This window comes from Psammomys obesus, unplaced genomic scaffold, assembly GCF_907164565.1.
Source record: "Psammomys obesus unplaced genomic scaffold, mPsaObe1.curated_primary_1811, whole genome shotgun sequence".
Taxonomy (NCBI): Eukaryota; Metazoa; Chordata; class Mammalia; order Rodentia; family Muridae; genus Psammomys; species Psammomys obesus.
In genome coordinates this window covers 175269-202421 of record NW_026585742.1, presented here as the reverse complement: position 1 = coordinate 202421, position 27153 = coordinate 175269, and the positions used below count along the sequence as shown (strand labels likewise).

At 44.5% G+C, this 27153-nt stretch overlaps 1 protein-coding gene across 3 annotated transcripts in view; it reads right to left on the bottom strand.

Moving 5' to 3' along the window:
- The window catches only part of Flnb (filamin B), a 132391-nt gene that overhangs the window by 91162 nt on the left and 14076 nt on the right, over window positions 1-27153 (bottom strand). The gene's annotated exons all lie outside the window — the stretch shown is intronic.

Genomic DNA, 27153 nt, shown 5'->3' with positions numbered 1-27153 from the left:
ACAGGGCTGCTTCCAAAGAACCTCAGACTGCAGAGCCCTCCTGGGCTGACTTGTTTTGAGGCCCCACAAACCATGCCTGTAGTTGTCAGGTGTTCAAACAACAGGTCACCTAGAGTTGAAAGGAAGTACCTTAGTGGAAGGACCAAGCCTACCTACACTGAGACTGGGTTAAAGAAGCTCCATCTTGGCCAGCTGCCAAGACCAGGGTCATAGTTCTGGTATACTATGCATGGCCCTTCCATTCACACTGCAGATAGACTGTATGTGTGTGTGGGGGGGGGGAAGGGGGGTGGATTACTGAGAAGAATTAAGAGGTCCTGGGCAGCTTTGCTCCTCTCTGTACTCTGGGATCTTTCCAGGGCCTCAAATCAACAAAGCACTACACAAGGCAGACAGAGCCAGGTGACTGACTCATGGCCCTGATGACTGGAGAGTATCGGTGGCAAAGGACATTAAAATCTTCCTTCCCCTTTTCATCCTAGGCATGTGGTTTCCAGAAAGATGGTTTCTCCTAGCCTCTCAAGACTTCATTCGCCTACCTGTAGCCAATGGACGGTGGGCAAAAGTCAAGTATGCCATCACTCTAGTCCTGGGCAATGGGTGCCAGCCATAGCGTTCGTTGTACTTACCTCAGTTGTGAGGTGACTGGGGGAGGACTGGGAGGAAAAAAAAAAAAGGGGGCTCCCAGAATCAGATGCCCTGCCCACCTAAAGATATAAAACAACAATCAGATTTTCATTCTTTTCCAATGGTGCTCCTGATATTGTTGTCCATCTGTCCAGCAGTCTAGTAGTTCAACCCTACCACCACTCACCTAAGCCTCATTTTACAACAGTAACATGACCTGATGTCACGTGGGTCTATTTCAATATACACCACAATAGAACAAAGTGAGGCCAGGAAACGGGAGTCAGCTGAATTTCCAATCCTCTTTCCTGCTCACAACTGCTCTGAGGCTGCTAGGGACTTCTGAGTTGACTTGTATACACCCACTGCGTTTTGGTTATTCAAGAGTGTATGCAGAAGAAAAAAAAAAGTATTCAGAAGGTCTTCTGTTAGTTAAGCTTTCGAAGATGATTTCATTCATTACTTTTCTCGTTGCTTTTACAGAATACCTGACAAAAGCAACTTAAGTAAGGACGGGTCTATTCCAGCTCACAGTTTGAGGGTACAGCCCATTATGGCAATAGCATCAGAAGGCAGTCAGTCAGATTACATCTGCAGTGAGGAAACAGGGAGAGATGGAGGCTGATGCTCAGCTCCCCTTTTCATTCCTTCCAGGATCCCAGCCCATGGAATGCTGCCATCCACGTTTAAGGCAGGTCTGCCAATCTCAACCATCCCAATTTACATAGGAGCTTCGCCCCCGTGGGAATTCTTAGTCTCCTCAACTTGGTAATCAAGACCAACCACAACGATGACACAACAAACCATGATATCGGTACAATAATATATGTCTCTTTGCCGAGCAGAACTGAGACCACTTCTGGGCTAAATATACAGGATTCCAACATGGTATTATACCAAGGCTTGCCATGAGCAAGCAAAGCCTGGGCACGGAAAGCGGTGACCTGCACCTGTCTGCAGGCAGAGAGAGACGGACTTCACTGGAACAGAATCTAGCAAACATTTCAAATGTTCAAGATTTCTACTATAAACTTGGTGTAGTGACACATGCATTTAATCCAAGCACTTGGGAGGCAGAGGCAGGTGGATCTCTATAGTTCAATGCCAGCCTGGACTACACGGTGACAAAAGCGGCATAGTGACACCTGGTCTCAAAACAACAACAATAACAACAATAACGTGTGTGTGCGCACACACCCACACACGCATAGAGAGAAGAGATTTCTACTCAAAGCCATGACACATTCCTCACACTTTGCTACTTAGCAAACTATTCTTTCTGTCCCTCACCCACTCGCTGAACTTTTGCCTCAAACAGAAAGACCCAGAGCAAATGATTACAGAAATACCTGGTTTTTATTTTGGTGCTGGTTGTAAATTACATTTTCAATACTTGGTAGCTTTTTTCCCCCTAACAAAACTTTAGAAAAATTTTTTTTAAAAATTCACTTTCGTTTATATCCAACAATAAAGCCGACATTAGACTAACTGATTAAATATTAAGCAGCATAGAGGAGGGTGTAAGTTGTCAGGTCCAAAAGAGACTATGGACAAATCGCTGACCCTGGTTCAGCATGCCAAAGTACATGCTGGCCTCCAGGCTCACTCGGTACCTGTGGCTCTTCTCAGCTCTTTCACCCCCACACCTCACTGCTCCAATTCATGGGCGTCTCATTTGTAATCTAACCTGGACATTTTAGCCATGTGACCTTCTGGTCCCCCTCTTTTGCCCCACTCTCTTTGCTTTCTCCTTTATCTTACCCTCCTTCCTTCCTTTCTTTCTCTTCCCACACCTTTCTAGGACACACCTACTCTGTGGCCTATGGCTATACTCTCCCTCGTACCTTCAATTAAAACCTCCCTTTCAATCACACCTTGGAGTGGTCTTGTCCTCACTTCATACATAAGTAACATTTCATTCTCTATTACTGTGATCTCAAATTCCAGGCCAGCCTGGGATACACACTGAGTTGCAGACTAGGGAGCTATATAGTAAAATAATGTTTCAAAAACAAATAAACCCACAAAGTATCAAATAGTAGGACGATGATTATACCCTTGTTAGAAAGAATAAAGAAAAAAGGGGCAAAGAAAGGCCACTCCAAAATGATCTGAATTACACTTTTTATCTCAACTCAAAGCTATCAGTCCCCTACACATAAGGCCACTCTGTTGATAACATACAGTTTCAGGTTGACTAACAGGGCAAAGCCCCCAAGGACTCCCTTGAACATGCTCATGAGTCACAGTGCAAAATACAGCCACTAGAAACTCAGAGTTTAAACCTCAGCATGAACACATGAGGCCTCACCACAGCATGGCAGCCATCAGTCCCAGGCTCACTGCCTCCAGCTACCACCACTCTGAGAATGCATCCAGCTGAAATAACAAACACTGGCTGTGAATGGCGGTCCCCTGCCGACTCCATCTCAGCTAGTCACGGAGACAGGCCACCTCCCCTGAAACTGGCTAGGAGCTAGGCCCAACGTGAGGTTGCCTGAATGTGCAGCACACTAAAGAAAAGGAGGGCATGAGAAACCCTAAGGCCTGAGAAGACCCCTGAGCACCCCCTTCTGTGGCCAACAACATGACAGCAGTTTTGTTGTTTTTTGTTCTGTTTTGCTTTGTTTTGTCTTCTGTCCATAATCTTCCCAGAGTCAAGCCCTGTGCACCTTGAAGCCCTCCCTTGTAACAAAGACCCTATGAGGGTGACTTTGATGGTTAAGCCCCATTTTACAGATGAGATAGTAGAGATAAAGCCATTACTCTATTGCTCTGAATCTGTTTATTACAACAGGCAGATAAATCATTGTTCTCATCCTGCAGGTGAGGAGACTCAGGGTCCTATGGCTGGCAAGTCCCTGGGCTTAGAATGTGAACCAGGCTGCTGAGCCACAGGCAGAGCAGAGACCTCAACTCGTTCATTTTCACTGTGCAGACCTTCGAGGCTCTACGAGAAAACACAGTGGGCAGACTGCATGTAGAGTAGCAGCTGAAGGCACAGGAGATGCAAATAATGAGTCAGTGCTGTTTGTCTGTCCCCCTTTTGTCTGCCAAGACCTTCTGGGGAATCTGAGATTCCACTAACCAGGGGCCTGTCTCTCTCTCCAGGAAGTCCCTGCATATCATTTCTTTGCTCGACAGAGAAACCATCTACAGCCAACTCCTTGGAAGATATGGTTGTGCCCAAGGCAATCCAAACCTGTTACCCTGCCTTTTTCTCTGGAAAATACAAATTAGGCTTACTCATATTCTTGAAAGCCCTGTCTGTTCTTTCTCTTTTTCTGTTCTCACGTCCAACAAAAATTTCCTAAGTGCCTTCTAAGCAGCAGGGCTTGTGCTGGATACAAATTAAATTTTAAACAAGAAAGATTAAACTTGCTCTGAAATAGTCTAGGAAGAGAACAGAGCATACTGGATAATCCAGTGAAGAACAAGTCAAGGGGAAAAATATGATCACTTTTGCCTTTTTATTCCCCATGCCACACTACGGTCCTTGATATACATATACACATATAACATACTCATACATATGTGCACATAAATCAGAGAAGTTAGAAATAATAAAGGTGAACAGGATGGGATGGGTATTCGCTCAATTACAAACTTGTAAACACTGAACCTGATTACAGAATCAGATAAAGGTGGCTTTCTTGGTTTGCATTTCCCTCAAAAAACCCAGCTCATGTTACAAGTCATACAAGCTATTAGGGAGATGGCAGGCCGCCCAAAGAATGTGAAGCAATAAAAGGAACCAAACTTCCAGTTTAAAGTGGTGAGTAGGAATAAAGCTGAGGGAAATTCAAAATGATTTAGATCAGCTAGCTCCCAACATCACCAACAGGAAGAGGATGAAGTCGGAGGAAAGAAATTTGCAGAGAGATGACAGCATGCTTTTCCTGCTTCCCAACATGGACACATCTGGGATGGCACCAGATCCCACACACGATTTAGCTTAAGTGAGAGTTAAAATTGTACTCCCAACTTAAGGCCTGTTGACCCCTGAACACATATTTCACCCAGAGACTGGCTGCCTCATCACAGGTGATGTGCCCTGAGTCCAGTATCTCTGGGTAAAAACCATGGCGGAGGGGTGCACAGGGCTACTCGGAGAAAAAAAAGAGTGATTCATTTAGTGAAATAAGTGGTGGCCAACTAAAGTGGGATGAAAGAGATTGGCAGTTAGTGACACGATAGCTAGAAGTTCACATGCCCTGCCCTGGAGTCAGGAAAGCCCAAATCATTCCAAAAGTCACTGCAGTGACTAGCTGATGAGTATGGGGCTCAGAGTGGGTCACTTCCATTGCACTCATCATAGCAAGCCAGTGTGACAGCAAGCAGTAAGGCAGGTAGTAAACTACCCAGAGTTTCACTGCATCAACAGGGCTACAGTAAATATTATTATTACTACTGTAAAAATGTCAACATTCACAAGTATGTGAACTGATGAGAAAGGTTTAGTAGTAGCCTATTCTGGTTTAAAGACTGCTCACCACTGATTGCTTCAGAACTTGGCCTTCCACACAGAAGAACATTCCATCTGCTAACAACTACAAGAGTGGGACCCATCAGGGACTCTGGATTAAGGCTGATGGAATCAAGATGTTCTTTGCTTCATGAGCTGCTGAATGAACTGCTAGTTTGCTAAATTCTGCAGGCCACCCCGACCCTACCAGCAGATTCCGGAGCGGTCCCATGGCAGACAGAAAATTAAGTTCAGGTTCCCTAAATTCAATTTGAAGCACAAAGTATTCAAGAAAGTTCCTGAATGAGATTTTTTTTTTTTTAATTTGAGATGGTCAAGGAAGTAGTATTAGAAAGATCATTAATCAGCCTAATACATAAATATGACTTCAATGCCCACATTCAACAAGCAGTTAAAAAAAAAAAAACTGTACAAACAGGAATAGCAGGCTGCTGTAGAAAGAATGAGGAACATTTGTTTGTTCCTCCTACAGTGGTAAGCTTTGCCGTACTATGGAAACACTGTAGCAAAGGACAGTCTTCTCTGACTCTAGCAAGAGGAGGCGGCAAAGAAGGGCTTTTAGGTGCTGTTGCTCATATGTTTCTTGCATATTTTCATTTTCATTCTTTCATTTATCCATTCATTTATTTTTGGGGGTTTTGTTTTTTTTTCAAGACAAGGCTTCGCTGTGTAGCCCTGACTGTCCTGGAACTCAAGAGCCTACCTCTGCCTCCTGAGTGCTGGGATCAAAGGGGTATGCCACCATCACCTGAATTTTTTTTTTTTTTTTCCTTTTTAAATTATTACTTATTCCTTTTAGTTAGCCCAGCCACCAGCTGCTGCTGGACTTTTTCCTTTTAGAACTTTACACATACAACTCAAAAGGTGTAAGTTCAATCATGCACATATGAGAAAATAAAATTGATGGCAGGGTTCTGTAGGATTTCGGGAATATGGGGAAATCAAGAGGCTTTATCCAGTGATAAAAGCAATGGGTTTGGTAGGCTTGTGTGTGAGTGAAAGGAGTTGGTGGGTGTGCACAACTGAGGTCATACATGCACAGGCTCAGTCTTGAAGAGGAGGGAACTGCTTACCAACTGGGCAGTCTGGGGGGAGGAGCAGGGAGGGAAGAGGCAGGGGTGGAGGCGTGGCCTTCTTAGGGGCTCCTCCTATGACTTTCACTATTGGAGTGCTGTTCCGCACAGAAGATCAAAAAAAAAAAAAAAAAAAAAAAAAAAAAAACCTTGCAGGTCTGCCTAATTGTTTTTCTGAGCGATTCCCTCACTCACCTTTCTCACAGTGAAAAATGCAAATGTCTCATCATTACTCACCAGACACCCTCCAAGACACCTGAAGGCCCCAAGCCTCTGAGATGGCTTCTGACCTTTCCCAACAGCTTGGGGGACTAAGGGGATGATGATAATTTAGATTACAAACAATGCACTCACCTGACTGCCTTTAAGCTCCAGACAACAGCAACAAAAATTACCTCCTCCAACCCTTTTCCTGAGACCCTGGCACTCTTGAAAGACTCAGAAGCCAACCTGACCTGGTGCAATCACCTTCTTGAATTCTCACAACTGCTGTGAGATACCATTGTCAGTTCTATTTTCCAGATTAGAAAAAAAAAAATTAATAAGGAATAAATTAAATCCGAAGTCACACAGCTCCAGAGGTAAAGCAGGGATTTGAACTTAGGTCAGTGAGTCCACAGCCTACAGTTGGCCATCCATCCCTAGTGAACCAAACAGGCACACAAAGGACATGACCAATATATGAACAGAGTTGTCACAAATGCTTCAAAAACTGAAAAGGATGAAAAAGAAAAAAATAAAAAGAAAGAAAAATGTTGAGGGTTACATCACCCTCGTAAAAGAGATTTATCATCACACCCTTGAATTCCGTCCCATGACAAATGGTCTTGGCAGCAAGATAAACAGACCAAATACAGCAGCAGGTCAGACTCACTGCTAAGTGGGGAAACTCCATCTAACATTCCTGAGGCACGCTGTCCAAAGCGACAAGCGAGTGACACACGATTAATCTCCACAGTTAGCCCAGCCACCAGCTGCTGCTGGACTGAAGGGAGAGCCAGCCTGCGCCAGCTCTTCATCTACCCCTAGCCCGGTAAGGAAAAGACACCAGCTCTGGCAGCTAATGCTGGAAACTGTCCTACCTCCACGTGACTCCAGCAGCGCTGCCCAGTGCCCCCAGACCATTTAAACCTGGTGTCCCCCCTTCCACCACCTGGACCATTGACCGGCATTTTCCTTAATTCAACTGCCTCAAATGCTTTAAGTGATAATAACACCCATGAAATTACAGGTTTAAGACACCAGTTACATTTTACACATGAAAATAGCTACATTGGTTAAAAAGTTAGTTGTTGTGTAATTGTATAATCTTGAGTGACATGTACCTTTGAGACCAAAATCAGATCTCTACCAGTTTTTCCAGACCAAAAAAAAAGGTGAGATGGAGCGGAGAGATTGTTTTTGGGGTAACACACTAAACAACTTTCTTTCCTTTCCTTTTTTTTTTTTTTTTTGACAGAGTCCCCCTGTATCAACCTTCCTAATGCTGTTCCTAATACCTTCCTAATACAGTTCCTCATGTTGCGGTAACCTTACTGTAAAATTATTTTCATTGCTACTCCATGAGCGTCACTTTGCTGTTGCTATGCATTGTGACATGAATATTTGATATGCAGCCACCGAGGGGTTGCGGGGTTGAGAAGCATTGCCCTATGTAGCCAAACTAGTCTTAAACTGACAGCTCTGCTGCCTTAGCTTCCCCAGTGCTAGAATTAAAGGCATGCTTAACCATATATGGTTAGTCTTTTTTTTTTTTTTTTTTTTTTTAAAGTCCTGCTACATTACAGCCTAAACGAAACCTGAGGTGGGTGTACTATAACCCAGCTCTAAACAATCAAGCTGCTATAGGGCTCCTCAGAACCTTCAGCATACAAACTTATACTGACCGAATGAAAGGACGGAATGCGCTAATGGCAAGACAAAGTTATATTATATAAAATTGCAAGTTTATTGGAACCAGCTCTTGGCTGCCATGAGGGAGAGAGAAAGAAGAAGAAAAAGAGGAAGAAAGATACAAGAAGAGGGGGGTGGGGAGCAAACTTTCTGCATTATATAGTGAAGGGCCTCTGGGAGAGCAGAAGCCCCCCTCTCCCCCAGACTAGGGAATTCAGGGTAGAGGGCAGGGTATGGTAGGGACCCAGGGATGTCTGAAACCAAACCCTGACATTTTCTAAGAGATGGCTAGGATGTCACTCAATTTCCAGATGTTACCGAACTAGGGAGTGTGGGTTTGTATTAGGTCCCAACCCAAAAGACAGCACATCTTGACAATGTCTCAAGATGATGGTCTGGCTCAGCTTTGAAGCCAATGGGGCACTTAAGTGTGTGTGTGTGTGTGTGTGTGTGTGTGCGCGCGCGCTGCACATACATATGGAGGGCACAAGATGTTGGGTGTGTCTCCCTCACACTTGCTCCATTTTATAATTTTATTTTTTGAGACAGTCTACCTCAGATCCTGGCCATTACTGATTTAATTAAATAAGCTCTCTCAGAAAGTCACCTGCCTCTGCCCACCCCCTTCTGGAATTACAGATACACTTAGATTTTTAAGTGTGGGTGATGGAGTTTGGGATTGGATCTTCACTTTACGAACTGAGCTACCACTAGACTAGAGAATTTTATAAAAATTCTGCCTCAAAAAAGACTAGTACTTTACATTTTGGGGAATTCTACTTTTAGCTGCTCTTAAGGTCCGGCAAACATGGTCAGAATCTGGGAAATGGACATTTTATAAATGGTTAAGCATGAGCTAAGAGATAGGAAATAAACACTATCGGAGAGAGCCCAGGCAACAATGAACTGCAGCTTTCTCTAATCTGTGAGGGTTCTGTGGCAGGGATTAAGAAATTACAACTGAGGGGCATAGGAGGGGATAAGGGAGGAAGGGTGAGATTGGGAGGGGAGGAGGGAGGGGGCTACAGCTGGGATCCAAAGTGAATAAACTGTAAATTAATATAAAAATTTAATTAAAAAAAAAAAGAAATTACAACCCTGCCACTTGGAACCTGGAAGTTTTACTGGAAAACACACCCTTTGCACACCCCTCAACCAGAGTTTATAGGTTCTGGCGATAACCAACTGCTGAAGCAACTGCTGTCATTTCTTTCTTTTTCTGAGACAGGGTCACACTTCGTCACTCAGGCGGGTCTGGCCTCTGCCTCCCAGGAGCTGTGAATGAAGGTATGTACCACAAAGCAAACTGTCATTCATTCTTAAGCAAAAAGCAATGATTGGAATTCAGGCCCCAAACAGCCTCCTTCCTGGATTCGCTTTGGAGCTTCTGATGTCAAAACCAGCAGATTGCGTATTGCCAAGAAGAAGAAAGCAGGAGGGTCCCCGAGGATCCAGACCACTGCTGAAGTCAGTACAAAGAATCCCTCAGATGGGGACTGGATTATCAAATCATGGGAAAGGGGAAGAATTCGAAACCTCTACCTGTAACTGTCCAGGCAAGAACGAAGGCATTCTACATCGGTTATTTGGTTATTTGTGCTCCTTCCTTTGGCCATCAGTCTTCTGAAACAAAGGTCCTTGAGGAATTGGAATTTCCCCAGGAATCTCATGCTGGGAAAAGGAAGAGGCTAAAGCCTGGTGTCAGCCAGAAGAGGAACTTGTCTGACAACCTGGGAGCAGATACTGGAGCTGAGACAAAGCTAGGCCAGAGTGGGGGTTGGGGAAAGAGAATACCACACCCTGACCAGGCCTGCTTGCCTCCTGACCTCTATTTAAATGTTACTCTGCCAGAACCCCTAAGATGAGGTATGGGTGGAGGACCACTGAGCTGGTTTTTGTTCCTCTTCCCAGTGTGACCCCACTAACTAACTCTCCTAAGGCTCAGATACTTGAACACTTAGTCCCCCAGTGCCTGGGTGGGTGGTGGCAGGGAAGGCTTCTAGAACATTTGGGAGGTGACGTCTTACTAGAGGGAAATGCCAAGGCAGGCTCTGAGTTGTGAACAAGTTGTGAATAAGAATTACGGAAAAAGGCTGCTTGAATGATCAAACTGCAATGGCAAGAGGTTGGTGTGCCGCAGGTTCAGAGGCTAATTACCTTATCTTGGGCTAGCCTTAGCTCCCCCTACATAGCCATTTCCCTGCCCACCTCTGTGTCTAATGATTCGTCACCTGTATGACAGATAGATAAAACCTTTAAACTCTTATTACCTCAGCTCCACAACTCAAAAGTAAACAATGTCTCCCAAGAGCACCTGAGGCCTCTCAAGAGAATCCCCCCCCCATCTTGCTGTGGTCTCCCCTTTGATGTTTTCACAAATGTATTTTAAAACCACCTAGATTTACGGCTTTCTTTGTTGTGTAACTATGAAACTATGAAGGAAGTGCTTCCATGTGGGAAATTGTTGGGTTTCAGACCAAGGACAAGTAGCTGAGGTGCCTATTTAACATATCAAAGTGCACCTGGCCTCCAGGTTCTCCCAGCATCCCTTAGTTTCTACCTGTTACAGGGTAGTCTGGCATACCCCACCTTCTTTTTTTTTATTATTTAACTTTTATTAATTACACTTTATTCATTTTGTATCCCCCCATAAGCCCCTCCCTCCTACCCTCCCGGTCCCACCCTCCCCTCCTTTCTGCATTCATGCTTCTCCCCATGTCCACTGATTGGGGAGGTCCTTCTCTCCTTCTTTCTGATCTTAGTCTATCAGTTCTCATCAGAAGTGGCTGCATTGTCAGGGTTCTAGGTTATCTCCATGAATAGTCGTTGGTTAGAGTATGAGTCTCTGGGAAGTTCCCTGTGTTCAAATTATCTTGTTCTCTTGCTCTCCTTGTGGAGTTCCTGTCCTCTCCAGCTCTTACTATTTCCCACTTCTTACATAAAATTCCATTCACTCTGCCCAACAGTTGGCCATCAGGCTCAGCATCTGCTTTCACAGTCTGCATGGCAGAGGCTTTCAGAGGCCCTCTGTAGCAGGTTCCTAGGTTGTTTCCTATTTTTTCTTCTGATGTCCATCCTCTTTGCCTTTCAGGATGGGGATTGAACATTTTAGTTAAGGTCCTCTCTTTTGCTTAGTATGTTTAGATGTACAGATTTTAGTGGGTTTATTCTATGTTGTATGTTTATATGAGTGAGTATATACCGTGTGTGTCTTTTTGCTTCTGGGACAACTCACTCAGGATGATCCTTTCCAGGTCCCACCATTTACCTGAAAATTTCATGATTTCCTTATTTTTCATTCCTGAGTAATATTCCATTGTATAGATGTACCACAGTTTCTGCATCCATTCTTCAGTTGAGGGGCATCTGGGCTGTTTCCAGCTTCTGGCTATTACAAATAAAGCTGCTACAAACATGGCTGAGCAAATGTCCTTTTTGTGTACTATACCCCACCTTCTATGGCTCTTCCCTATATCATCCAGACATTTTTGTAAGATTACGTTCTCTCTCTCATTTTCTCCTTCCCTCCTTCTTCCTCCTCTTCCTCCCTTTTCTCTCCCAGTAGGCACAAGCTCTTTCACAAGGAAACAGAATGTGCACTCTAAATGTAATCATGAGTGGAGGGGCCTATTAGATAGAGCCTAGCATATGCAAGAACTTCAGAAACAGGACACACACACACACACAGCTCACTGAAAAGTGTGCTCACATCAACTGTGTGGAAATGCCTACAATTCCTTAAGCAAAACCTTCCAAAAAACCCCAGAGATTCTTGAGCTAACACAAGAGACCATGGTGCGAATTCCCTCTCCCAACTCATGACGATTAACTTTAATTGCCAAGCAACATCCCACAGACTAAGGTCCTGGGCTGGAGAGAGGGCTGAGCATGAGCACTCAGTGCTCTGGATTGCTTGGTGTGCCCTCTGTGTTCCTGCCACCATTCCTTCCTTGCTATGAGGAACTGTATTCCTGAAGCTGTAAGCTAGAATAAACCCTTTCTTCCCTTAGGTTGCTGTCTTAGTTAGGGTTACCGTTGCTGTGATGAAACACCAAGACCAAAGCAAGCTGGGGAGGAAAGGGTTTATAAAGATTACACTTCCATAACACAGTTCATCATCAAAGGCAGGCAGGACAGGAACAGAAGCAGGGCTGGAACCTGAAGCCAGGACCTGATGCAGAGGCCATGGAGGGGGTGCTGCTTACTGGCTTTCTCCATCCATATGCCTGAATGTGTCAGCCTGTTTTCTGTTAATGCTGGAATCCTGAAGAAGCAGGCTCAAATGCCACTTAAGGAACGGACTTGCTAGCAAGAGAGAGTAAGCAGGCAAAGAACAAAAGCTTCCTTCTTCCATGTCCTCATGTAGGCTTCCAGCAGAAGGCATGATCCAGATTAAATGTGTGTCTTCTCGCTCAAGACCTGGATTAAAGTTGTGTGTCTTCCTACCTCAAAATCCAGATTAGAAGTGGATCTTCCTACTTCAAATTAAGCAACAACTCTCTCACTGGTATGCCCTCCACTTTTGAATTTTAGTTAATTAATTCCAGGTGTAGTTAAGTTGACAACCAACAATAGTCATCATATTTTGTAATATTTTGTGAGACATTTCATATAAAATTAATTGGCCGTGGTTATCATACTTAGCATTTAATTTCCATCAGGTTCCTTTTCTTGACAGTACACTCTGGCATTGCAAATTTCCCTTTGAAAAGCAGTGAAGGAGGCCAATAACGGCTCAATAGATAAAGGTGCTTGCTGCACAACCCTGGTGACGTGAGTTCAATCCCTGGGACCCACATAAAGGCAGAGGGAGAAAGGACTCCACAAATTATCCTCTGGCCTGTGGCTGTGACATACATGTCCACAAATATGTGCATGTATGTGTGAGTGCATACATGCATACATACACACACACACACACACACACACACAAAATCAAACCCGTAAGATAGAGGAAGAGATGGGGGTTTACCTATACCTGCCATCCCAGCAGTCTGTAGGACCACTGCAAGGGGAAGACTAACCTGGTATATACAGGGAGTTACTTAGCTGCCAGGGTAACAGAGCACACACCTTTGCTCCTAGCTTTTGGGAGGCAGAGGCAGTTGTGCCTCTGAGTTTGAGGTGAGCCTAGTCTACATAGAAAGTTCCAAGACAGCCAGTGCTACACAGAGACAAAAGAAGGGAAGGGGTGTGATTTCCCACACAGCTTGTTTTCCAAAGTTCTGAGACCAAAACTCTAAGCCTCTCCAGCTCAGCAGGGCTTATGAATGGAAATGAAGTGGCCAGTCACATTCTGCTTTAAAAGATAAATACAGATGAATTAGAAGGGAAAAGATGGGGTGCGGTGAGGGACTTGAAGCTTGTTCTACCTTATCTACCTCCCGAGGTAAAGCGGGCACTGTATGTTTCTAAATCCAGAGGCCTCACCCCTGCCCCACACAAGGAGCCCTCCCACAGAAAAAGGCTGGATGAAATGGCAAGGACCGGGAATTCTTTACATCTACCTTTAAGCAGCCTCTCTATTTAAAGGCCCCACTCAGAGCTGCAAAAACAGTCGTGACACTCTCTTCGTAGCTCCTGGAGTGTTCACAGAATGAGCCAATGTTTCCAGGGCCCCAGGCCAACGGTGTAATCACCCCGTTAGAAGCTTCTGGTTGCTCATCAGAACCTAGGAACTTGGTCGGGACTGCACGCATGCAGAGGTTCTGTCAGGCTTCATATCCTAATAAATTCCTCCACACCCCACCTGTGAAACCCCATTCTCATTTATTACCAAAACTCGAGTCTTAGCTTCAGGGCTTCTCCTGAGGCCAGAAAGCTGGCTGCTCTACCTGATGACATCACTGGCAAACTCCTGACAATGGCTCCCTAGAGCTTAAACCTTTGCTAATACCTAGCAAGAGCACATTCCTCCAGAGTGAGGTCATGCTTAGCTAATTGCTAATCTGGCCCTTACCCCAGAGCCCAAAGCCACTGTTAGGAGATGCCTGTACAGTCAGCCCCTGCCCCAGGACCTTCTGAAGCTGCAAATACCTACCCCTATGCAGACAAAACAGGCAGCCTGCAACAGGACTCAGAGCTGCTGGAGTTTGAAAAACCAGTAACACACAGAGCCGGTAGAGTTAAATATGAATTTAAGAAAAGAACAAGTCTTTCTTTAGTATGAATGCCCTACGCAACAGTTTCTAACAGGCAAGAACTGCCTGCCACACATGGGCATACTTCCATTAGAAAGATCAGCACCATTTCTCTGAAATGCAAATATAACTTTTCTCTGGTGGCATGTGAATTTTTTATCGCTTTGTTTGGCTTATGTGACTTCCTAAACTGCCAGTTACACGCTGAGACAAATGGTCTAGGGGTAGAGGGAAGAGCGGGCGCCAGAGGGCTGGGCCTGTACTTTGTTGGTAGTATACTTGTTTAGCATGGGAGCAGCCTCGAGATGGACCGGCACTGTGTAATCAGGGAAAAGCTCAGACCTGTAATCCTTGCATTTGGGATGTGCAGGCAGCAACCACAAAAGGAAGGAGGAAGAACAAGGAAGGGGGAGGAGATGAAGGAGGGCAGAAGCTGGGTAAGTGGAGTACCTGTTTAGTGTGGTTTTGAGTCTGATTTCCAGGACACTGAAAAGAAGTCAATACTCTCCCTATCTCTCTCTCTGTTTCTGAAAACACACAGATGCACACACACTACATTAGAAAGCAAATTAGGGGCCAAGCATGGTGGCTCAACACATATAATTTCATTACTTGAGAGGCAGAGGAATGATTGTAGCCAATCTAGTCAACACAGCTGAAATTGGCCAAAGCCTCATAGAGAGACCTTGTTTAAAAGCTGTTGAGGGGGGAAGAGAGTACGGCACAAAATTCCAGGACTCTACACTCTCCCCACTCTTCCACAAGTGTTCTTCCTCCATTCTGACTTGTAAATGAAAAGTTACGATGTTGCCAAGAAATGATTTTACAAAGAAAACCCACAACCTCCAGCCAATGCACGGATGGTCAGAGAAAACATCTTGGCCTTACACAGAACCCCCTCCCTCCCAGGAGTAATCCTGTATAGTAAGGAAGCCCAGGTGGCCTGGAGTAGTTGGGGCACAGAATAGAAGCTGAGATAACATTAGGAATGAATCTTGACAAGTTTATTTACAGAATATTACTGTTCCTAAAAGGGGCCTAATGTTGTTGTTAGTTTTTAATTCATCTCCCTTGACTAAAGAATATCAAGGACATGATAATTGCATACAAAGGATCTGAAATTGAATTCTTAATTTAGCTCAATAAGCCAAAGCTTAATTAACATGAAAATATGGGCAAGAATTTATTTGGTGAATAAATGTGATAAAGTAAATCAGGAGCTGAGGAAAACTGGCAAATGGTAAGCATATAGTTATAGGTTTTAGGCCTGAAAGGGTTAAGAGCCTTCTAAATCCTACAAATGGAGTTGAGAATGGTGGGCACATCTGAAATCAAGCCCCTGAAGCAAACAGGAGGGTCAGGATTTCAATGCCAGATGGCTACATAGGGAGGCCCAGGCCAGCCTGGGCTACATGAGACCTGGTCTCCAGAAAAGGTACAACAACCAGGCCTGAGGAACAGTGTGGTGGATAAAGGCTTGCCACCAAGCCTGACAAACTGAGTTGGCTCTCTCTGGAACCCATTTGGTAAAAGGAGAAAAGTTGTCTTTTGACCTCCTGAGATTCCTACACAACCAATAAATAATTGCAAAACATTCAATAGTTTTTTTAAAAATTAAATACAAACAAAACTAGAAATGGGAGCTTGGAGCGTGGATCAGTGGTACAGTGGTACTTAGCCTGCTGGAAACCTGGGTTTATATCCCAGTATGGTGAGGGGGAGGGAGGACTTAGATACTAATTCAATCAACAAGTCTTGTGTACTCACCATGAACCAGGCTTTGTGTTAAGCCTGGAAGGCTAAAACCGACTATGACCATTCTTTACAGAGGAAACTCAAAACCTTGCTGAAATCCACATTTCAGGGGAGAGGTCAGGTTGGGATTAAAATTCAGGAGGCCGAAGAGGAGTTTTTACACATTCTGTCAAACTCCCCAACCCTACAGTTAAAGAGCACCCCCCCCAACACACACACACACACACACACACACAAAGTCTTCTACAGCATCCAGGAATTCCGGCAGCAGGTTCCCAGGAGCACTTTCTAAGGCATCTTTCTTTTGAAGTTAATGTATACTTAAAATACTCTGTTCTTGGCCATGCAACTATTTCAAACAGGAAAAACAGACAGACAAAAACTATTAAGGAGAATCACCTGCACCCTTTAGAAGAGTTTTCCTGTAGAGAAATTTAAATCTCCATTACATACATAGACATTTAACTCTTTTTTATCTATTTTCATCAAGTAGATGTGTGTACGTGTCGTGTGCCATTGGAGAGATCAAAGGGCAGCTGTGTGGAGTTGAATTTCTCTTTCCACCCTTATATGGGTTCTAGAGACCAAACTCCTGTCTTTTGCAGCAAGAAGCAAGCACACTTACCCACCTCGCTATCCCCCAAACCCGTATCTGTTTTTGGAAACACACCATTGCTGGGCATCCTCCTGGGGGAATCCTACAAAATTAGGTTGTAACATAGTCAAAATGAAATGGGAGTCAGTCATCCACAACTTGCATTTAAAAACCAAAACCCAAACCAAACAAAACAACAACCAAAACGGGACCAGGGACATTTCTCAGTACATGAAGGCACCTGCAAGCCTGACACTGGGCTCCATGTTTGGAGCCCACGTTAAATGCCCGACAGGGATGCAATGGTGAACACTGCTCCTATGGTAACGTGGGGGTGGAGAAAAGAGCGCTGGCAGAGAGTCTGAGAGCCTCCAGTTTGGAATACACTGCAGAAGGAAGAAGAGAAGCCCTGCCTCAAACAAGGTGTCCTCCGGCCTCTTCATGTGTGGTGTGGGGCAAACACACAAACACGAAAGCACCCATTTCAGGCACTTCACAACTTCCTGGAACTCGAGCTCCAGGGAACTGGACGCTGTCTTCTGGTCTTCATGAGCATTGCGTTCAAGTGCACAAGCCTACATACAGCACACCCACCCCAGACACAACAGAGAACAACAGAGAAAGACCTCTGGTCTCCTTATGCGTGTGTACACACATATGTGCACCTATCCAGGCACAGACAAACACAAGACAAAAAGGCACTTTGAAGCATTTAGGGAAACCTTTATAAAATGCTTTTACTGGGCCGTTAAGATGGTTCAGTGGGTAAAGACACTTGCTGAACTCACATCCTGAGTTCAGTCCTGGGACCCACATGGTAGTGGAGAGAGAGAAAAGAGTCCCAAAGTTGCCTTCTGGAACACACACACAGACTAAATAATAATAATAATAATAATAATAATAATAATAATAATAATAATAATAATAATAATACCATTACTGTGTTACCGATAACCTCCCATGTATGCAAGGACATTGTGACTATGACAATCTTCTTGAATGCCAGGTGGAATACATAGGGTGCTTGGCGCTTCCAAGTAGCTCAAAGAAATAAGTACACAGGAGTGATGGGAATGTAGTATACGCCAGGCTCTGGGTGTGACTCCTTGAGACCAAGCAAATAAGGCGGTATATTAATGACTGAGGACCACAGTTTTTAATATGCTTAGAATTCTTCACTCCACCCCCTGGTGGTGGTGGTGGGGGGTTGGTTGGCTTTCAAAACAAGGCAAGAATGCGGAAAATAAATACAAGGAAAAACTTATCACAACTGACTGCTGGGCATCAGTGCTAATTAACATGCATCGATTTTCTTGGCATTAAGGGGAAGACCCAACTTTTCCCCAGGTGTCAACACTTAAGGAAAGTGATAGGCAAGCGATCCTGTTTCTCCTCCACATAAAGCCACTTGGCACTGAGGAAAAACAAATATAAAATCTTTATAGACTTTTTCTTATTTTTTTTTAGTGCCAACATGTAAAACCAGGGTTCCTGCATGTTAGGTAAACATGCTGTTTATGCCATGAATGAATGATATCCCTCTGCCTCAGCTTCATTTTAAATTTAAATCCTATGCATCCCGTCTCTCAATCACCAAAACCAGAATAAAATACAGATATATTTAAAGGTCTATGGTATATGAATTGGATCTCAATAAAGCAGGCTGTTTGAAAATCCCATGTATTCCTCTGCCTTATTCTTCCTCGAAGGAGGTCTTACTATATTTACAAGTAGGACTAAGGTAAAAGCTAAATTCTGGCAACTGCGAGTATGTGGATTCTGGATCCTCATCACACAGAGCAGGGCTGTTCCCTAAAAGATCTGTAAAGGTGGAGCAGCATCGGAGAGCACCTCAAGGTTCTCAAAGACATTCCATTAAAACCAAGACTAATTCTTTTACTTCTGTTGTTTCAACAGCTCACTTTCCAAACTTCTGTGGAAGTGAAGGAATAATAAACCTTCCTTAGGTTTACTGAAGGTCATGCTTCCAGCCCACAGCACAGAGTTGTTACCCTTTGGTCCTAGAACTCGAGAGCCCCTCCGCCTCCGCTCAGCCATGTAGCTCAGTCAAAAAATGCCAAAGAAAGGTCATTTTCCGCACCAACCGTGGTGGTGATTTTTATGGACATTTTCCATAACACTGACGCTCTGACGACTCCACCCCCAAGGGTGAATACTGGAAGTGGAGGGCAGGCCAGCCGCTGACCTATGAATGCGTTAATCAGAGGCTCTCAGGGCCAGCAGAGGTCAGCATGATTAAAGGACATCTCCCTTCTCCCATGCTCATCCAAACAAACTTGTTCCTATCTTTTGCAGCAGTTGAGGTCAGACACTGGAGCCACATCGGACAAAACCTGCTGCAAAGCCAAAGGCAACACACTGGAAGTAATCAGCGCTGATTAGTGTTTGGGGAGATCCTTGGCCTTGAGCGCATGCGCTGATTCAGTTTTTCCAGGAGAAGCCATCCAGCCTCTCAGACCGTGCTGCAGACTGTGCAGGAAGGAAGAGCCCCCACGCTGGAGCAGAGGCCAGCTCCAAGAGTTCCCAAGGTGCTGATCTGGGCATTGCTTTGAGGCAGGAAGGAGCCAGCCACGTAAGCCAGTTGGAACTTCGGGTGACATGTTCCTAGCTTGGAAACGGGCCCTGGACATGGCTTATTTTTAACATCTTGGACTAAAGAAGTGCTTAATGCCCTCAACCAGACTAAAAGAAGCATCTATCTGTCCCTCTGGGGCCATTTGACTCTATCACAAATTCTTTAAGATTAGACTCCAGCAACCCGGATCTGCTTAATGTTGGTGCCAGTCTCTCTCTGCTTGCAGCTGACTGAAGTGGATTCCCCACCAGTGGCTTCTGACTTTGGGTTCCAATGCCTCAGTACAGGTTTGTGTATCCATGTTCCTTGTAGGAAACTACTAATGCCCAGGACAGAGAGGGGTACCTGTGATGGAACTCACACATAATGACTGACGTGTATCTCAGGGGTCTGCAAAGAAATCTTATGTGTCCCCTGTTAGGGTTGGGGGTGTCTTGGATTTGGGAGGACTAAGTCCAAGAGATATCAAAAGTAGTAATTTCAAAACTTTTCTTTTTTCATTTAAGCTAGTTTTTCTCAATTGTGTCCAAAAGAACGGTGAGTAATAAATTTCCAATTTTATTATGTATTTATTAGTTTAAGGTTTTGTTTTCTTTTTGTTGTTGTTTTGGAAATAGGGTCTCATTGTATAGCCCATACTGGCCTTCAACTCACAGAGATCCACCTGTCTCGGCCTCCCAAATGCTGAGTTAAAGGTAGGCACCACCAAATTCAGCAAGGGTTTTTCTTAAAATTATCCAACAATGCATTAAAAAGTCCATGGGCCAGGCACTGGTGTCACAAGCCTTTAATCCCAACATTCAGGAGGCAGAGGCAGTCTGCTCTCTGAATTCGAGACCACCCTGGTGTACCGAGGGAGTTCTAGGACAGCCAAGGCTACACAGAGAAACTCTTATCTGGAAAATAAAAACACAAAAACAAAACAAAAGGTCCATGAAATTTTCCAACTGCTTCCCAGAAGAACTGAAATCTAGAAAGGAGAATGACTACTGTCAACCCAGTCTTTGGCCTCCATGATTCAGCCCCTCCCTGTTCACTGGCATAAATGTTTCCCAGAATAAAAATCACTAACAGGGCAGGGAGAGGCCTGTTAGTGCAGGCCTGAAATCCCAGTGATTTGGGAGGCTGAGGCAAAAGGGTTATACTCAAGGCTTGCCTAAGCTACAGAGTAACAAATTAGTTCAAGGTCAGCCTGGGCAACTTTTGAGACCTTATCTCAAAAACAAAAACAAAAATAAAACCATGATGAAGCTGGGCATGGTGGCACATGCCCAGCCCTTGGGAGGCAGAGGCAGGTGGATCACTGAGTTTGAAGTAAGCCTGGTCTACAGAGTGCGTTCCAGGATAGTCAGGATGATCCCAACAAAAGATGGGAGGGGGGTGTAAAGTGAGAATTGGAGATAGTTGAGTGGGTGTAGTGCTTGCATAGCATGCAAAGCCCAAGGTTCAGTCCTCAGTGTCACACTCACACATATGCACATGTGTACTCACTCAGGAACAGGGTAACAACCTACAGACGCTAAGGACCCTAACAGCAAATAAGTAACAATATTCACTAATAAGCACCTATAATCAAACAGAAGGTCAAATCCCATGAAGTGTTTGTAGGGCAGTTTGGGAAAGCAGGCTGAGAGGCAGCAGGTGTGTTCAGGCTTCTAGAATGCTTTTTCATCCCTGAGTAAAGGAAAGCCACATACACCTAGCAGAGACAGCATAACATCTGAGTGAAACAGCAAAGTGACAGCCATCTAAGGCAGTCAGTCCTATGAGAAGCAAGGGGCAGAGCAGGGTCATGTGGGAAACTGAAGAAATGAAGTGGTTTACCAAACCATCCAAAGAAAGAATCTCAAGAATGCTAGAATCTCTCTAACCCAGAACTCTAAAGAAGACAAAGATGGACACATTCAGGTTAAGTCAGCTGGCCAGGCACCTTTCTGAGGCTATTGGATGTAGTGCGGCTGGGAACACCCAGCTGGCCACAGTGAAGACAGGATGGATGCCTCCTGGGGGAAGTCCACAAAGAAAGCCAAGGATCACGGGGAAGACATGTGAAGTAGGTCCCGGTGACTTCAGAAGTATAGCCCGGATGACCCTGAGCAATCTGTTTAAACAGGCTCTCACCTGTTTACCACTGAGCACAAGGCTGCACTCAAGACTATGGCTCAAGGCAACAATGTGAACTGCCCCTACCTGATAAATTCCTGAGGTATCAATGTGACAGAAATAGATATGTTACCTATTATTTGGAAACTAAGTTTCCAATGAATGAATGAAAAACAGGGTTTCGAACTGGTAGTGGCTGAGAAGTCACATCTTCCAGGAAAATCAAGTCCTTCAAGAGAGCAAGGAGCCATCTGGGTCCAGCTACAACCCCAGGACCTGCGGGTATCAGACAGCCTCGGGCCTTGCTTAATAATAACCTTTGCAGTCACATTCATCTGGTACATACACCTGGTGACTGACAGATGCAATCCCAGCTCATATGTCTCCATGAAACATATTCTCTTACTCATGAGAACTTGGAGTAGACTGACTGTAATCACGTAAAATGTCACCAAAAGCAGAAAGAATTGAAGTCCATCAAGTCACTGAGAGTCTGGAGAGAGGGCTCAGTGGTTAAGAGCACTGGTTGCTCTTCCAGAGGATCTGAGTTCAAGTCCCAGCACCCACAAGGAAGCTTACAATTGTCTGTTACTTCAGTCCCTTACGAAACACATTAAAGCACATTAAAACAAACAAACAAACACTGAAGTTCTGGGTCAGGAACTCTGATATCTACCCACCTCCGCTGCCCAGCCAAGGCTCAGACACATGGTTACCAGCCATGTAAACTGAGGAACCTCGATTTCCTCATTTGTTTAGGCTAACCTCATTCCATGGATTGACTCTGCACTCACAATCCTCCTGCCTCAGCCTCCTAAGCAGTGGGATTACAGGCATGCCTCACATACAATGGCAGTGTTTTGTAAAGAACTCATCTAGGTGCCAGTCAGGTACTGGCTCCTTTCAAGATTTACAGGCATAGTCTAGAGGGTCCAGAAGGCCCAAGAGGAAAATGTAGACAACTACTTCTTGCCAGGCAGAGGCGGGCTCCATGGGAGTGAAAGATAACTATTTACGCACACAACACCTGCAGTACCAGTTTCTGCTAGTTTGCTTTTGCTCCTTGAACCAGTGTACACCAAAGTTTCAAAAACCGCTAACCTTACAAAAGAGCCTAAGAGCACGTTTTTTTTTGGGGGGGGGGAGGGGGAGACAGGGCACGACTGCCACCGCAGTACCACAAGCATCTGCGCCATCACATGACTCCCTGTGCAAGTCACGAAAGCACATGACAGTACCATGCTGTTAGCCGTTTACAAAGACCTCTCTATTACAGGTGCCGAGTCCTACTGTGAGTCAGTCATAATGACCTTTCCAAACAGGGCAGAGCAGATGAAGCAGGTAACTATAGGCAAAAAAAAAAAAAAAAAAAACCAGAACTTAAAAACCCAATCATTCATGAAGGCTGCACATATAGGCAAGTGGTAAAGAGCTTTCCCAGAGTACATGAGGCCCTAGATTCAATCGCTAGCCCTGGACGAGGAAAAAAAAAATCATCTTCTGCCGAGAAATTTGGTGCTAAAAAGGCTAGTGGCAGACCAGTAGGATAGCTCAGTAGGTAGAGGTACTAGGCACCAAGCCTGGCGACATGTTTCACCCCTTGGATCCACATACTAGGAACAAAGGACTGACTCCCCCAAGTTGTCTACTGGGCCCCACTGTCCTCCACCTGCTCCCACCTGCCCCGCCCACAGTAAAATGTATTAAAGATAAAAACTAAAATATTAGTGGCTCCTGTGCTCATTGTTCTTTGTAACAGTAAGAAAAGTAAATCTGTCCGCTAATTAAGACGCTTACATGCATGGTCCAAAACAATTGGGCTTTGTGGATACCAGCCCTGGTGAGCTCACTGGTGAGATGGATTGCATGTGACACTACCTCTCTGCAGAAACTTGGTCCTAAGAAGAATCATGCCCACATTGCCACATCAGCCAAGTATGCAGCCATGTCTCCTGTCTAATCAACAAGGGGCATCCTTTAGCGTGTGTGTGTGTGTGTGTGTGTGTGTGTGTGTGGTGTCATGTATTCCACCCTCTTGAGATACAATAAAATTCTGTATGTTTGCATGTCTATGAAGTTACTTGGTAATTCTAGAAGGCATGGACATTATGCTACTTCGATTTACATTGGATTTTATTTCCTATACACATCCATGTAACATCTTTTAAGAAATGTAAATTGAGATCTGGAGTGATGGCTCAGCATTTAAGAGCACTGGCTGCTCTTACAGAGGACCTGGATTCAATTTCCAGCATATACATGGCAGCTAACAACCACCTGTAACCGTATTTCTAGAAGATCTAACACCCTCTTCTGGCCTCCTTGGCACTAGGCGCACAGATGGTACACAGCCATAGATGTAGGCACACAAACACGCTCATACATATGAAATTAAAAAAAAATTCTATTAAAGAAAAAAGAAATGTAAATTATGCATCTGTGTGTCCCCTGCTCATGTCTGTGACGTGACCAGGTAAGCTCTTCACATAACTGTGGAAAAGATGCTTTCCCTAAGTCATCAGGTAAAAAACACATAAACACATAGTGATACCACATTTTCATAAAATAAAGTGTTCTAGTTTCTAATTGGGAAATACAACACATGACCTAAACTAAATCAACCATTATATGGTCAGTGAGCACAATGAGCACTGGAGGAGAGGGCAGGGAACACAGACTGGATAAACACACTGAATCCTGAGGCTTTCCTGGACTACTGGGGCCAGGGGCCAGCCTTCTTCCTCACTGAGGTGTGAGGTATGCCAGTAGTGCCTAAAATGGTTACAGTAACCCAACCATGAAAAGACCATAGAGAAATGGGCCAGGACACTCTGGTGGCCAGTAATCCTCCAGTTCAAGCTGCCTGCCATACTTCTAATGTTTCAGGTACTACAGCCAATGAGTTCCCTTTTTGGATGAACCAGGATTCTTTGAGTTTCTTATAGCTTGGACCATATGCATCTGACCATATTACATCCAATGTCTGCCTCTATTGCTTCTTATCTGTGTGGCAAGCCATTGAGGACATTTGGTGTCTTAGTTCCCCTACCTGTAAAATGGAGATGAGTAAGTGGGAGATGTGAGTATTTGGTACCAACCTGGGTAGGTATTGCTTACTGGCTAGTCCTTGAGTGATGGCTGGAAAGGTTGTATTCTGTTTTTACAGTAAGTATCCACCATGCCACCAGTTAACCCATGTGGCAGACCATGGGGACTCTGGCCTATAATTTGTTCCAAGAACTATTTGCAGTGAAAATTTAAAAGGTTTGTTGTGATGGAAAACAGATTAAAGTCACTAATGTGACAGCTACTTTCACCAACAATCTTTAAAAAATACTATCATAATAAAAACCAAACATAAACCAAATTGGGTGTGATGGCAGACATCCATAATCCCAGAGGGGGAGATGTCAAGTTTGAAGCCAAAGTTCAAAGAAATTTTGTAGGTTATTGCATAGGTACATAGGTATGCTGTCTTCATACAGCTAACGGTACCCTTCTACGTGAAGAATGTGTATCTGAACGTGGAAGTGTATATGCTTCTAAGTGCGCTTTATTATATCTGAATCACACATTGTTTGTTTTTTAATTTTTAAATTTTGGGACCAGAACACAGTCTGCTGGCTGGGGACTAAAACCATAAGTTTGGCCAGTGCAAAGGTGACCTTAGAGTGCAACTCTCCCTAACATTCATTCCCTCCTCTGTACTTCTACCTACTTTTGCAGACAGTACAAATGTTTCAGCAGTCCCTTGGAATACTTTGAGAACCATCTTCTCTCAGACAAAAGGCTATTGACTGGAAGTCCTGGAGGCACCTTCTAGGGCTCTGGGTCTTTGGGAACCTCAAGCTTATCACACTCACAAGCAACAGGAAGGCCTTATGTGCTAATGCAATTAGCTCAGGTCTTTCAACACATCTGCGGGTAGGAATCCTACTCAGCACGAATGTCTTTGTCTTACTATCTATCTAAACATCTTGAGGATGATCTATTTTCTTTATTATAAGCTGGGCTCAAACCTGTATGCAAGACAACCAAACATAACAATAAACACAAGGTATTTTTCTCCTTTCCATGGTCAAATAGCGAAATGTATTGTACCAATTCTTTTTTGAAAGAAAGAAAGAAAGAAAGAAAGAAAGAAAGAAAGAAAGAAAGAAAGAAAGGAAGAAAGAAAGAAAGAAAGAAAGAAAGTCTTGCTAGGGTGCCTAGGGAGGATCAAACTCCTGGGGGCTCCTGTGATCCCCCTAACCTCAGCTTCCTGATGAGCTATAGCTTTCTCAGCCAGTATGCTTTTATTTTCCCAGGACTTCATATATGCTAGATTGCTACTCTACTACTGAGCTACATTCCCAGCATTTTAATAAAGCCCAGAGAAACACACAGAACAGGGGAGGAATAACACAACAGTTGCCATTAAATTGAAGAATTAAATAGAGGAATTAAATAGAGGAATCAAAAGCCTCTGTTTACCCCTTCCCCCTTCTGTTTGTTTTTGAGACAGGATCTCACTGTGTAGCCCTGGCTGACCTAGAACTAGCTATGTAGACCAGGTTGCCCTCAAACTCTCAGAGATCCTCTCCCTAGTGCTGAGATTTAACACATGTACTGACACATCCAGCTGCATACCCCTAGACTGTTCGCCCCAGTTATGGCACACATATAACCCTGGCATCCACAAGTTTTGGTGGTGGTCATTCCCATGAACAAATATACATACATACATACATACACATATTATTACACACGTAAGCAAACCTTAACATAAACAGTATCCCAGCAAATTGTCTCTCAGTTTGCTTTCTTGGATCCACAGATGTTTTGTAAAACTGACTTAGGGTAAAGACATGCGTGGTCGACCCTCTGGACAACTGAATGGGTTTGCCCAGGGAGGATAAAGTGGGATGGTGTGAGTGCGCTCAGAACAGGGTACAGTTTCAGACTTGCTCATTGTTTGTTTCTGTGGGTCACAAGCCAGAGAAGACCAAACCATGGGTAAGAGGGAAACCTCTGTACAGTACTAATGAGAGCTGGGTGCTGACCAGCCACTGTGCGTCACAGAGCTGTGGGTCTCTCTCTCTCCCCAGTTCCAGCCTTCCAGCAGGTCTCAGCAGGTCAGGAGAAGGGTGGTGCAGGGCTGCACACTGCCCTTCTCCCGCTCATCTCCCCCTTTTACTACCAGCAGAGAGGACTGGAGCTGAGCACAGGCAAGCTGCTGGCTGGGACTCTGTAACACTGTTTTGGGTTTATTTATGGTTACCTTCCATTTACTTAGTGATGTTGCTTTTCCATTATGATAGTGACACAGAGTCTCCTTTTCAATTACATCTGTTGTAAAAGTGAGTCAGCTGCAGGGGGAAATAAAATTAAGTGCGAATGAGATGGAGCCAGCCATAGGATGTAAAACTAGGAGAGGTGGTTAGCTTCTTTACCAACTGCTGAAGTTCAGGTGATGCAGGCCTCATTTGGTTCAGAGAAGGAGGTCCTAATGATATTAGAGATAGACCTGGAAATAAGGAAGAGCTAGCCTGGCCCTGGGCTGAATACCTGTTGATATTATCAATAACACTGAACCGCTGGAACTGGAGAGACAGAAACAAAAGCCATTGTGCCCCGTCGTCATGTGGAAAAAGCACCTTTGACTGACTGACTCTTTCCTGTGGTTAAACTGGAGTTCTGCCTTCCTCACTCAAGGACCTTCAGCAACTCTTCCTTTGGGAAAGGGGCTGGATGCTCCCTGGCCATGGGAAAGAAAATGGCTGTCCGATCAGACAGAGTATACTGTAACTGTAGTATCAACAGGCAAAAGGAGAAAGCAGGTAGGTAAACTATGTAAGACCCACACATTTCCCTTCAGGCTGGTGGGGGAGGCTGGGGCAGCTGCC